Raw genomic sequence first — 14,868 nt, forward strand, 5'->3', positions numbered from 1 at the left:
TCACTTCACATAGTATCTTTTTATTTTTTTATGGCAAGAACACTTAAGATGACTCAACCAAATTCAAGTGTATTGGGCTCCCCAGGTTATTTGAACTGGCATAGCTGCAGTCAAGAGCAATGCTGTGCCCCTTGCCCCTCCAGGTGTGGTCTAGGGCAGCAGCTGGAAGCTTTCTAGGAATGCAGAGTCTCAGGCCCCACCCACCTAAATCAGAATCTTCACTTTAACAAGGACCCCGAGCGATCTGTCCAAGTGATAACGTTTGAAAAGCAAGGCCAAGGAGCCGGGCAGCAGAGTGTGGACTTCCAGGTGCCCCCAGTTTGCAGGGGAGTGTGTGGCTGCTTGATTGGGAGCCAGTCTCCACTCTTCCACAAGTCCCAACTTCACGGCTGCCTCGGCGTTTGGCTGGGCTGCTGGGTCGACATCCTAGCGTAGCAGCGTAAATAAAGTCTTCACGTGGACCAAAAATCCCGACCTGGATAGCGGCAGCAAAACCGAGCTCTGGATTTCATCGGGAGAGCTGGGAAGAGCAGAGTATGTTTGCTAGGAGCCCTCTCGGACGAGTGGGAACAACAGAAGAAAGCATCAACCCTCGCGGTCCCGTCACGTCCCTGCACCCAACTACCCGCGGGGCTGGGCCTCGCAACCCCTGCCCGCATTGCTGAGCAGGGATGCTTGTCAGGGAATGGCTCTCAGAGCTTCTGCTCCCTGCAACTCTCCCCCACCCCACCCCACCCCTCTCCCCTCCCCTCCCCAAAGCGATCAGACAGGTTCCGAATGTCTGCCTGGTTTTGGCCCGATTTTGGGGCTGGGCCGAGTAGGTGGAGCCGGGACCCCCTCGTTGCCCGACCCAGCCGGTTAGGGGAGACGTGAACCCGGGGCTGGCTGCAGGCCCCAGGGCGCCGGCGGGCTGCTCTGTCCCCCGGAGCTGACTGAGCGCGTGGCTTCCCGGGCTGGCTGGCACTGCCTGCGCCGCCGCCGGCCGGCTGGTCCGGTTGCCCGGCCAGGAAATGTCTTCTGACTGGAAAGGCGGCTGCTGTCTGCTGCGGCAGCGGGTGACAGAGTCTGAAACCAATTTGCACAAGCCCTGGGTGACCAAAAAACTTTGTGTTCGTTTCGAGGAGTGTTCCGCTAGAAGCAGCGTTTTTTTTTTTTAAGCCACTGTTCGGGTCCCAGTTCGTATATGAACCCACCCCAACCCCACCCGAGGAGGGTGACAGTGTAGGAAGCATTCCCACGGTGGCGGAGGCTTTCACATCACTGGAGGCGCCGAGTCTCAGCGCCCAGGACACAGCCCCTCCAGAGCCAGCTGTTTGCCATGTAACTGAGAGCTGAGTCCTCTGAGGACACTGGGACGGTTGGGTAAACACTCTCCTTGTCTCTCTAGCAGCTGAGGGAAGCCAGGGCACTCAGTTGTTGCTCAGCCAAAGAGCCAAGGTGCTTCCTTCTAAAAGCCGCAGGCACTGGGTCCTTCCCTGGAGGACACATAGCTTCTGAGAAAAGCAGACCGTGGCCCCTTTCGCGAGAAAACATCTATAAAATCCCGTGCCTGGATGCTCAGCACTGGCCCTGAGGCTTGTATCCACCTGCCTCCATCTTGGCGTTGGTTCCCTGGGCATGGGCCTGGTCACCACTAAGAAACTGGCTCCCTTGTCAGCTCACTCCCACTCCCTGCCTTCTTTCTCCTGTTTCCTTAAGTTTTTCTTACTCTTCTCTTGTTTTCTCCAGCTTTCTTCATCATCTCTCCCCATTCATTCCATCTCTCCTTCTCTTCCTTCCTCCTCCTTCCTTCCTTATTCATTCAAAAAAAAAATGCACTCATCAGGTATTAGGGCTTCCCTGGTGGCTCAGTGGTAAAGAATCTGTCTGCTAATGCAGGAGCTGCAGGAGACATGGGTTTGATCCTTAGGTGGGGAAGATCCCCTGAAGAAGGAAATGGCGGCCCCCTCTAGTAGTCTTGCCTGGGAAATTCCCATGGACAGAGGAGCCTGACAGGACACAGTCCATGGGGTTACAAAAGAGTCAGACACGACTTAGTGACTAAACAACATTAGCACTGTAGTAGTCGGCTCGGGTTGCCATAATTAACACACCGTGGATTGGGTGGCTTAAACAACAGAAATTTATTTGCACAGTCCTGGAGACTGGAAGTCTGAGATCAAAGTGCCCACATGGTAAGGTCTTGGTGAGACTCTCTCCCTGGCTTGCAGCCTTTTTCCGCTGTGTCCTCATGTGGCTGAGGGGAGGGGGATATTTCTCTCTCTTTCTTCCATTTCTTATCAGGCCACAGTACTATGGGATTAGGGCCCACCCTTATGACCTCATTTAACCAGATGAGAGCAATATTGTTAACAAAGTGTGGACAGAAGGCAAAAGGAGAATGGAGGGGCAGGAATGAATAGATGCCTCGAGAAACCAAGGAGGGTTTGACAGAATAGGTGACTTTTGAGCTGGCTCTTGAAGCATGAGAAAGAGTTTGCCAGACAAAGAAGGGAGGAACTCTATTCAGGCAAAGAGTGTCATGTGCAAAAGCATAAAGTTGTGGCCTGCTTGATGAGCAGTGAAAATTTTTGTAGTAGTAGAGATGAGAGTATATAAGGAGGTGTGGCAGGGGATGCTGGAGATGCAACATGGAACTCTCTTGTGAAGGGTTCAAGCAAGAAATGATGATGGCCTATGCTAAGGTAGGGACAGTGGGGATGGAAAGTAAGAACAGAATGCTGGAGACATTAGCGAGACCAAATTAGCTGGCTGAATGGTGGAGTGAAGAGGCAGCAGTGGAGAGCAACTCCTGGATTTCAAGCTTAGGAGACTGGCATAATGGACTGAGATATGGAAGGAAGAGTAGGTCTGAGGTGGGGGGTGAGAGTAGACATAGCGACTGTGAGGTATCTCCAGGATATCCTGCGGAGGTAAGCTGGATGTGGTGAGTGAAGTAGGAATGGAACAAACTCTATGTAGGTTCATGAACATGTGTGAGGAAAGTATTTGATGCTCGGGAGAGAACTATGCCAAATGATTAGAGGGACTGGAGCTTAGCATTCACACAGGGCTGGGAATAATGCTGGTTCCCATCCAGCGAAAACTGAGGCATTGGCGAAAGTACACAGAAGGGTCTTGCCTTGGTATTAGAGAGTAGTTAGTTCTACACTGAGCACTGCTCTGGTCTCATCTAACAAAGCTTAACAGCAAGACCCAAGAGGGATCAAACAATTTCCAAGAAACGTAGTTAAGTCCCAGAACAAAGTTCAAGAGTATATACAGCAAAGTTTCTCAACTTCAGAACAACTGACATTTTGAGCTAGATAATTCTTTGTTGTGGGGGCTGTCCTGTACATTGGAGGGTGTTTGCCATCATACCTGGCCCTACTTACTGGATGCCAAGACCAGAGAAACAAAGCCATCCCTGGTTGGGAATCACTGATTGTAGGAATACAGTCATAGTAAAGAATCCAACAAAGTAGAACTCACAATGTGTGGCTCCAAAAAAAAAAAAAAAAATTACCTGGCATTGACAGAGCAGGAAACTAAAGCCAATAAGAAGGTGGTAAATCATTAAGAAGCCAAACCAGAACTGACTTACAGTTAAAACTGGTAAACAAAGATACTAAAACAGTTATTGTAACTGTATTCCAGATGTTCAGAAAGTTAAGTAGAGCCATGGAAGGTATTTTTTAAATACCCAAATCAAACTTACAGAGGTGAAAACTACAACATGTGATGTGAAAAATACATTGGATAGACTTAATGGCAGATTAGACACTGTAAGAAAAAAAAAGGCTAGTGAACTTGAACACAAAGCAGTAGAAAGGATTCAAAATGAAATACACACAGAAAAGAGAATTTTAAAAAATGAACGGAACATCAGTGAGTTGTAGGAAAATTCAAGTGGCATAATCTAAATATAATTGGAGTCACTGAGGGAGAAAAAGAGACAAGAGGGAACAGAAAAATATTTGAAGAAATAATGGCCCAAAGTTTTCCAAATTTGATGAAGATTATAAACTGAGAGATCCAAGGAACTCAGCAAACTCCAAGTATAAGAAATATGAAGAAAATGACACCAAGACACATCATAATCAAATTTCTCAACATCAGTGATAAAGAGAACATTTTAACAGCAGCCAGAGAAAAAAGGCATTTTATGAACAGAGAAACAAAGATAAGACTTCTCATTGTAAACAATGCAAATGAGAAGACTATAAAGCAAAATCTTTTTAAAAACAAAGACAAAAACCCCTGTTAAGCAGGGATTCTACATCAGGCAAAAATATCTTTCAAAAAGGAAGGCCAGGGAATTCCCTGGTTGTCCAGTGGTTAGGGCTTGACCCATTCACTGCCAAGTCTGATCTCTGGTCAGGGAAATAAGATCCTGCAAGCTGCCTGGCAGGGTCAAAAAAAAAAAAGAAAGAAAGAAATACCAAACAGACACATACTACCAGAAATGGAAGGAAGATGATAGTAGATGAAAATATGGATCTATGAAAAGGAAGAAAGAAATATTAATAGTAACCATATGGGTAAATATATAAGATTTTGAAAAATTATTTAAATATCTTTGATAGTGGATTATTGAAGCAAAAATAATAATAATGCAGTGTGTGATTTATAATGCACATAAACAAAATGTATGACAACAGTGGGAGGGGAGAAAAGGGCATATATTTACTATTATAAATATGTTTTCATGGTTTAGGTTGTGTGGTATATACCATTTGAAGATCAACTGAGGTAAGTTAAAGATGTTTACTATAAACCTTAAAGTAACCACTAAAATAATAAAACAGAGTCATAGCTGATAAACAAATAAATGAGATACAATACAATAATAAAAGATATTCAATTAGTCCCAAAAAAGACAGAAATAAGAAAAAGAAAAAGGAAACAAAGAACAGATGGGACAAATAGAAAACAGATAACAATATGATAGACTTAAACCTAACTATATCAATAATTAATTGAAATGTAAATGATTTAAATACCCAAATAAAATGCAGAGATTGTAATTGGATATAAAAGCAAGAACAAATTATATGCTGCCTACAAGAACAGAACATTCAGAAAACCAAGATCATGGCATCTGGTCCCATCACTTCCTGGGAAATAGATGGGGAAACAGTGGAAACAGTGTCAGACTTTATTTTTCTGGGCTCCAAAATCACTGCAGATGGTGATTGCGGCCAAGAAATTAAAAGATTCTTACTCCTTGGAAGGAAAGTTATGACCAACCTAGACAGCATATTCAAAAGCAGAGACATTATTTTGTCAACAAAGGTCTATCTAGTCAAGGCTGTGGTTTTTCCAGTAGTTATGTATGGATGTGAGAGTTGGACTATAAAGAAGGCTGAGCACCGAAGAATTGATGCTTTTGAACTGTGGTGTTGGAGAAGACTCTTGAGAGTCCCTTGGACTGCAAGGAGATCCAACCAGTCCATCCTAAAGGAGATCAGTCCTGGGTGTTCATTGGAAGGACTGATGTTGAAGCTGAAACTCCAATATTTTGGCCACCTGATGTGAAGAGTTGACTCATTTGAAAAGACCCCAATGCTAGGAAAGATTGAAGGCAGGGGGAGAAGGGGACGACAGAAGATGAGATGGTTGGATGGCATCACCAACTCAATGGACATGAGTTTGGGTGGACTCCGGAGTTGGTGATGGACAAGGAGGCCTGGCGTGCTGCAGTTCATGGGGTCGCAAAGAGTCGGACACGACTGAGCGACTGAACTGAACAAGTACAGACCTTCCTCTACTCACTTTGGGGTTATGTTCCAACAAACCAATCATAAGTTGAAAATTCATTTAATACACCTAACTTATTGATGCTGGGAAAGATTGAAAGTAAAAGAAGGGGGTGGCAGAGGATGAGATGGCTAGATAGCATCACTGACTCAATGGATGTGAGTTTGAGCAAACTCCAGGAGAGAGTGAAGGATAGGGGAGACTGGTGTGCCGCAGCCCATGGTGTGGCAAAGAGTTGGACATGACTTAGTGACTGAACAACAACAACACTGAACATCATGGCTTAGGCAAACCTACCTTAAACATGGTCTGAACACTTACATTAGCCTACAGTTGGGCAAAAGTGATCTAACACAAAGTCTATTTTATATCAATAAAAAAGTGTTATATATCTCATGTAGTTCATTGAATACTGAAAGTTACAAACAGAATAGTTGTCTGGATACAGAATAGTTCTAAGTGTATTGATTATTTACCCTCATGATCACTTGGCTGACTGGGAGCTGTGACTCGGTGCCACCATCCAGCACCACAAGAGAGATGGTACCATATGTTGCTAGCCTAGGGAAAAAAAATCAAAAATCAAAATTTGAATTATGGTTTCTATTGAATATGTATTGCTTTACACCATCATAAGGTCGAAAATTACAAGTTAAACCACTGTAAGTCAGGGGCTGTCTGTAAAGCATTTTAGCTATAAAGTTTAAAATAGGTTAAAAAAGTTAAAGTATGGGAAAATGATATACCATGGTAACACTAATAAAAAGAAATTTGGAACAGCAATATTAAATGATATTAAGCAAAACTTAATATCAGAGATAAAGGTGATTTCATAGTGATAAGTGGATCAATCCATTAAGAGGACATGACAATCCTAAGCATTTATGCACCACATAACAGAACTTCAAAATACATGATGCAAAAGCCGACAGAACTACAGGTAGAAACAGAAAAGTTCAAAATCACAGTAGAAAATTTCACCTCTCATCTTTCGTTAATAGAATAAGTAGGCAGGAAATCAACAGCAAGGATCTAGAAGATAAGTATAACACCATCATCCAACTTGATCTAATTGACACTTATAGAACATTTCATGAAACAACAGCAGAATACATACTCTTTTCAAGAGCATACAGTACATTTACCAAGCTAGATAGATAATATTCTGGGCCACAAGTCTCAAAAATTCAAAATAATTAAGTCATACAAAGTATATTCTCTGACTACAATGAATTTAAATTAGAAACCAATAACAGAAAAATCTCTGGAAATTTCCCAAATATCTGAAAACTAAATCACAAACTTCTAAATAATCCACAAGGCAAAGAAGAAATAAAAATGTAGAGACTATTATGAAATGGATAAAAATGAAAACATGAAAGAGATGGGAATACCAGACCACCTGACCTGCCTCTTGAGAAATCTGTATGCAGGTCAGGAAGCAACAGTTAGAACTGGACACGGAACAACAGACTGGTTCCAAATAGGAAAAGGAGTACATCAAGGCTGTATATTGTCATCCTGCTTATTTAACTTATATGCAGAGTACATCATGAGAAATGCTGGGCTGGAAGAAACACAAGCTGGAATCAAGATTGCCGGGAGACATATCAATAACCTCAAATATGCAGATGACACCACCCTTATGGCAGAAAGTGAAGAGGAACTAAAAAGCCTCTTGATGAAAGTGAAAGAGGTGAGTGAAAAAGTTGGCTTAAAGCTCAACATTCAGAAAATGAAGATCATGGCATCCGGTCCCATCACTTCATGGGAAATAGATGGGGAAACAGTGGAAACAGTGGCAGACTTTATTTTGGGGGGCTCCAAAATCACTGCAGATGGTGACTGCAGCCATGAAATTAGAAGACGCTTACTCCTTGAAAGGAAAGTTATGTCCAACCTAGACAGCATATTCAAAAGCAGAGACATTACTTTGCCAACAAAGGTCCGTCTAGTCAAGGCTATGGTTTTTCCTGTGGTCATGTATGGATGTGAGAGTTGGACTGTGAAGAAGGCTGAGCACTGAAGAATTGATGCTTTTGAACTGTGGTGCTGGAGAAGACTCTTGAGAGTCCCATGGACTGCAAGGAGATCCAACCAGTCCATTCTGAAGGAGATCAGCCATGGGATTTCTTTGGAAGGAATGATGCTAAAGCTGAAACTCCAGTACTTTGGCCACCTCATGCGAAGAGGTGACTCATTGGAAAAGACTCTGATGCTGGGAGGGATTGAGGGCAGGAGGAGAAGGTGATGACAGAGGATGAGATGGCTGGATGGCATCACTCACTCGATGGACGTGAGTCTGAGTGAACTCCGGGAGTTGGTGATGGACAGGGAGGCCTGGTGTGCTGTGATTCATGGGGTCGCAAAGAGTCGGACACGACTGAGCAACTGAACTGAACTGAACTGAACATAATGTGAGATGCCACTAAATGTCTATAGTAGAAAAGAAGAAAGGTCTCAAATCAATGATTTTCAGCTTCCATAATAAAAATCTAGAGAAAGATGAACAAATTAAACCCAAAGTAAGTAGACAAAAGGAAATAATAAAGATCAGAATAGAAACTGAGGAAATAGAAAAGAAATAAAAAATAGAGAAGATAAATGAAACCAAAAGCTTTGAGAAGATCAATAAAATTGTTAATCTCTAGCCAGACTGATCAGAAAAAGAAGAAAGAAGACACAAATTGCCAATATGAGGAATGACAGAGGTGATATAACTACTGATTCTACAGATATTAAAAGGATACTAAGGGAGTATTATAAACAATAAATTTGACAACTTAGATGAAATGGACAGGTCTCTTGGAAAACACAAAAGCTCACCCAAGAGGAAATGGGTACTGTGAATAGCCCTCCATTAGGGAAAGTGAGTTTATAGTTAAACACATGCTACAAAGACATCTTCTTGGCCAAATGGCTTCACTAATGAATTTTATAAAACATTTAAAGAAGTAATACCAATTCTATACGAAGTCTTCCAGAAAGTTGAAAAGGAAAACATAGTTGCCCATTAATTCTATTTGTGTTTATTATTAGCATTACCACAATAACAAAACCAGAAAAAGACATAACAAGAAAACTACAGACCAATATCTCTCATAAATACAGATGTAAAATTTAACAAATCAATGTAACTAAATATATAAAAAGAATATAGCCACATCAAGTGTGGTTTTTGCCAGCAAGGCAAATTTGGTTTACCATTTGAAAATCAAGCAGTTGTAATTCACCATATTGATGAACAAAAAAACTCTAAGCATATGATTATTTCAATAGATGGAGAAAAAGAATTTGACAAAATCCAACATCTATTCCTAAGGAAAACTCTCAGCAAGCTAGAAATAGAAGGAAACTTCCTCAACTTGATGAAGGGTATTATAAAAAACCTACAGTTAACATAACATTTAATGGTCAACTACCAAATTCTTTCCCTCTAAGATCAGGAGCAAGACAAGGATGTCTGCCCTTATTCAACATTTACTGGAAGTTCTAGCCAATGCAAATTGTTAAGAAAATGAAACAAAAAGCATCTAAATAAGAAAGGAAGACGTAAAACTTTATTTGCAGATAACATGATCATCTATGTAGAAAATCTACTGAGATCTACAAGAAAGCTACTAGAACTATGAAGTGATGTTAGCAAGGTTTCAGAATACTAGATCACTTTTTATTTCTATATGCTAGCAACAAAAATAATTGGAAATTGAAGGGTTTTTTTTTCCTGTTTTTATTTTCATTTTTTTAATTTTTATTTTATTTTTAAACTTTACATAATTGTATTAGTTTTGCCAAATATCAAAATGAATCCACCACAGGTCTTGGCTGCAGCCCACAGCATGTGGGACCAGGGATTGAACCCATTGGAAGGTGGAGTCTGAACCACTGGACTGCCAAGGAAGTTCCAGAAACTGAAGTTTTCAAACAATGCTGTTTACAATTCAGTGGGGAAAAAATAGCCTTTTCAACAAATGTTGCTGGAACAAATGGATATCCACATGCAAAAGAATGAAGTTGGTCTCCTTCCTAGCACCATACATAAAAGTTAACTCAAAATAGATCCTAGGCCTAAATGTAAGAGAGGTGAAACTGTAAAATTCTTAGAAGAAAACATAGCTGTAAATCCGTATGCCCTTGGATTAGGCAATTGTTTTTTAGATATGACACCACAAGCAAAAGCAACCAAACAAAATATAGACACATTGGGTTTAATCAACATTAAAAACTTTTGTGCATCAAAGGACACTATGAAGAAAGTGAAAAAGTGCACAGAATGGGAGAAAATATTTGCAAATCATACATTTGATAAAGGTCTAGTATCCCACAATATAAAAGAATTCTTACAACTCAACAATAAAAAGATAAAAACTCAAGTAAAGACTGGGCAAAAGGGACTTTGCTGATGGTACAGTGGTTGAGAATCTGCCATGCAATGCAGGTGGCCTGGGTTTGATCCCTGGTGGGAGAACAAAGATCACATATGCCAAGGATCAACTAAACCCACGTGTCACAGCTACTGAAGCCAGCAACCTCTGGAGCCTGTGAGACACAACTAGAGAGTCCGTGCATGGCCATGAAAGGATCTCACATGATGCAACGAAGATCCTGTCTGCTACAACTGAGACCCGATGCAACCAAATAAAATAATAAATAAATAAATACACGAAAAAACAGTAGCAAAAGATCTAAACAGACACTTCTCCAAAGAAATCTCTAAATGGTTACACATGAAACATTATTAGTCATTCAGTTCAGTTCAGTTCAGTCACTCAGTCGTGTCTGACTCTTTGTGACCCCATGAATCGCAGCACTCCAGGCCTCCCTGTCCATCACCAACTCCCGGAGTTTACCCAAACCCACGTCCATCAAGTCGGTGATGCCATACAGCCATCTCATCCTCTGTTGTCTCCTTTTCTTCCTGCCCCCAATCCCTCCCAGCATCAGAGTCTTGTCCAATGAGTCAACTCTTTGCATGAGGTGGCCAAAGTACTGGAGTTTCAGCTTTAGCATCATTCCTTCCAAAGAACACCCAGGACTGATCTCCTTTAGAATGGACTAGTTGGATCTCCTTGCAGTCCATGGGACTCTCAGAGTCTTCTCCAACACCACAGTTCAAAAGCATCAATTCTTCGGTGCTCAGCTTTCTTCACAGTCCAACTCTCACATCCCTACATGACCACTGGAAAAACCATAGCCTTGACTAGATGGACCTTTGTTGGCAAAGTAATGTCTCTGATTTTTAATATGCTATCTAGGTTGGTCATAACTTTCCTTCCAAGGAGTAAGTGTCTTTTAATTTCATGGCTGCAGTCACCATCTGCAGTGATTTTGGAGCCCCCCAAAATAAAGTCTGCCACTGTTTCCACTGTTTCCCCATCTATTTCCCATGAAGTGATGGGACCAGATGCCATGATCTTCGTTTTCTGAATGTTGAGCTTTAAGCCAACTTTTTCACTCTCCTCTTTCACTTTCATCAGTGGTCATTAGGAAAATCAAATCAAAACCACAGTGAGATATCAGTTTACATTGCTAGGATGGCTTGAATAAAAAAAAAAGTAGAACAATAAGATGGTAAGATGAGTAAAAATAGGAACCTCATGCCTTGCTGGTGGGATTGTAAAATGGGACAACTGCATTGGAAAATAGTTTGGTAGTTCCTCAAAAGGTTAAATATAGTTACCATATGAAGGTAAAAGCTCATAGGCACATACCTAAGTGAGCTGAAGATACACATATATACAAAAATGAGTACATGAGTGCTCATAGAAGCATTTATCACAACAGTCAAAAAGCAGAAACAACTAACTGATGCATATGACACTATTAATACAGACAACATAAAGGAATCTCAAAATAATTCTGCCGAGGGAAAGAAACCAGCCCCAAAAATGCATACTGTGCTATTCCATTTATATAAAATTCTGAAAATGCAAACTATACAGTAACAGAAAGAAGATCAGTGGTTGCCTGGGGATGGGGGACTGCAGAGGGGATGAAGTAAAGGATTACAACAGGGCAGAAGGAAACTTTAGGGAGTGATGGAAATGTGATGGTGGTGATGGCTTCATGGAGATACACATATGTCAAAACTTGGCAAATTGTACACTTTTTGTACAGCAGGCAAATGTGAAGGTTACTTTATGTTGATTATTTCTCAAGTAAAACTATAATACAAAATTTAAAAAGGAGCAGGTTTGTTTACTTTTTTATTTGCCCATGCTGGGTCTTAGTTGCAGCAGGCGAGATCTTTGATCTTCCTTGTGAGATTTTTAGCTGCGGCATGCGAACTCATAGTTGCAGCATGTTGGATCTAGTTCCCTGACCAGGGATCGAACCCAGGCCCCCTGCATTGGGAGCTTGGAGTCTTAGCCACGGGACCACCAGGGAAGTCCCAGAAGCAGGTTTTTTGAACAGATGAACTGCCAGGTCCTTTCCAGCTCTGATTCTGTGATAGCTATTAGAGGGGATTATCCCAAATCCTTGCACCGCAATGGTGCTTTGTAATAGGATGCCCAAATCATTGAGATTAAACAAGATTTTGTTTGAATTATTCAGAAACAGGCCTTGTTCTTTACTTTCTGGGACTGTGTAGACAGAGCCCCAAAGCCCAGTTGAACGACGCAGTAGGGAAGCACACCCTCCAGGCAGTGGGAAAACATCCAGGTCAGAGGAGGAAACTGGGGAAACGACAGCCTAATGAGCTCTGCTCTTTCCAACTTCTTTAAGTCTATGATTCAGAGGATCGGCTCGTCATGGACATTCCAGACCAATGAGGCATCTCAGGACCATGAATGCATAGACATCCCAGGGGAAAAACAATGGAAGACAAGGTGGAAATGAGAAATGGCCTTTTTAGGTCTCTTGACCCAAATGCAAGGGGCTGAGAGGATATGGAGGAAGAGGTGGAAGTGTCCCTTCCCTGCAGGAAAGGAGATTATGACTTGACAGGGTCTGGGGAAATCAAATGCAAGACACTGAAGAACTGGAATGTCAGGCCTCCAGGGATGCCTTCTAGATGGACGTGCCAGAGGAGCAGGAGGAAGGAGGTGATCCCCTCCCCACCTGTTGGCAGTGAAAGCCAAGAAGGCAAGGAAGGGAAAGAATGAAAAGCCCAGAGGCACGCTTCAAAGTCATTTGTCAGCTGGGCAGCGCCTTAAGCCAGTGCCAAGGTTGATGGAAAGCACGAGCGGAGATGGACCCAGCCTGAGAGGCTGTCACCCTCCCCTCAGCCCGCAGCTGGAGCAGATGCTTTAAAGGAAGACGATTAAAACCCTCGATGCCCAGGGTGACTCAGGGCAATCTTTATACCTGAGGAGAGTGGCATTTTCTTTTGATCCCAGAGGATGATAAGTTAGGAGCTGCAAGTCTGAAGCAGGGGAATGGAGTGTCCATGTAATCTTATCCTACCCAGCAGAACTCCTACAGAAACTCTTCTTCTAAAGGGTCCTTTCTTGCTTCCACCCTCGAATCTCCTGCTGCCCCAGACCCTGGGCAGGGCGCCTCCCTGGCTTCCAAAAAGCTGATGACATTGGTCAATGTTATCACGATTCCTTAAATGAGTAAGGCATCTCATGGTTTATAGAGCCCCTTTCCCTCCATGATCTCATTTTTCTCATCATTCAACCCTGTGAGATAGGCATTGTTTCTCTCGTTTTTAGGAGAGGAACACAAGCGATGAGAACACAGATGTTTGGATGAATTAATTAATTCATATATTCGTTCAAATAATGGCTGAACACCTCCTATGTGTTGGACACCGGTTAGGTTCTGAGGACAGTGATGAAACCAGACAGCCACAGGCCCTCGTGGAGCTCAATAAATTGGGGCTGGCGGGGAAGGTAGGTGAGGAGAGTTATTGATACAATACAAATCTAATTGCAAACTATGAGAGATATGATGATTTCTCAGCTGGTCTGGAGGCTAAGGCAAGCATCGCTTAAGGAAGCGGTATTTGACATTAGAGCTGAGCTGATGCTTGATAGCTGTTAGCCAGGAGAAGGTGGGGTGGAGTAGAGAGTTCTCCAAGAGGAAAGGACATGGCACTGCAGATTGAAAGAGGGAGAGAGGCAAGACAGGTGGCTGGCACCTTGCAGGCCATGGCCAAGAGTTGGGTCTCAACCCTCAGAGCCACTGGGAACCACAGAAGACTGGCAAGCTGAGCAGGCCAGCCTAACTATTCTGGTTGGTTTGGAGAATGATGTGCAAGGACTGATGGGGCTTAAATGAGGATGGGGCACAGAAACATAGAGAAGTATACAGACTTGAGAGATATTGGGAAGCAACATGGACAGAAAGTTCATGCTCTTACGATTCCAGCATGCTAGGGATACGAGCGGAGGTAGTGGGGTGCAGTGGGTTGAATGGGAGTGCGCAAAAGATATGTGCATCTCTAAACCCCTAGAAACTGTGAATGTAACCTTATTTGGATAAAGGTCTTTGCAGATGTAACTAAGTTATGGATTCCAAGAAGAGGTCAGCCTGCAACATGCAGGTGGGCACTAAATCCAATGGTAAGTGTCCTTATGAGAGAGAAGCAGGGACTTCCCTGGTGGTCCAGTGGCTAAACCTCTGAGCTCCCAATGCAGGGGGCCCGGGTTCCATCCCTGGTCAGGGAACTAGATCCCACATGCCATAGCTAAAGATCCCATGTGCCAAAACAAAGACTGAGGATCCTGCATGCTGCAAGTAAGACCTGGAGCAGCCAAATACATAAATATTTTAGAAAAGAGAGAGGCTGAAGGAGGTTACACAGACAGACAGAAGGCCATGTGAAGATGTTGCAGCCCCAAACCAAGGGATGCCTGGAATCATCACAAGTTGAAAGAAGCAAGGAAGGAATCTCACCTAGAACCTTCTTGATTTCAGACTTCAAGCCTCCAGAGCTGGAATAGAATAAGTTTCTGCTGTTTTAAGCCACCCAGTTTGTGGTAATTTGTTACAGCCACCTTCAGAAACTAATATGTGAGATTTTGCTGTAAAATGGCTACCTTTATTTTTTTCCCCCCAAATGTTACCTTTTTAAAGTTAATACATTACTGGGCTCTCTCTTTCTGTGTTCCAGAAATGTATGGATGACGAAGTGAGACATCAAGAGGCTCTCAGTCTGTGATCTGGGTTAAGACCCATGCG

The 14,868-nt window shown here is 42.6% G+C and overlaps 1 long non-coding RNA gene across 1 annotated transcript in view; it reads right to left on the reverse strand.

Annotated features, from left to right (window-relative positions):
* The window catches only part of LOC147341443 (uncharacterized), a 24,826-nt gene continuing 9,958 nt past the window's right edge, over positions 1–14,868 (reverse strand). Inside the window, exon 2 of the long non-coding RNA XR_015158712.1 lies at positions 1–520. This is a non-coding gene — a long non-coding RNA (uncharacterized LOC147341443). The remainder of the gene's footprint in view (positions 521–14,868) is intronic.

The sequence above is a fragment of the Bos grunniens genome, chromosome X (assembly GCF_055505025.1).
Source record: "Bos grunniens cultivar Pamir isolate PY7600 chromosome X, Bosgru_T2T1.0, whole genome shotgun sequence".
Taxonomy (NCBI): domain Eukaryota; kingdom Metazoa; phylum Chordata; class Mammalia; order Artiodactyla; family Bovidae; genus Bos; species Bos grunniens.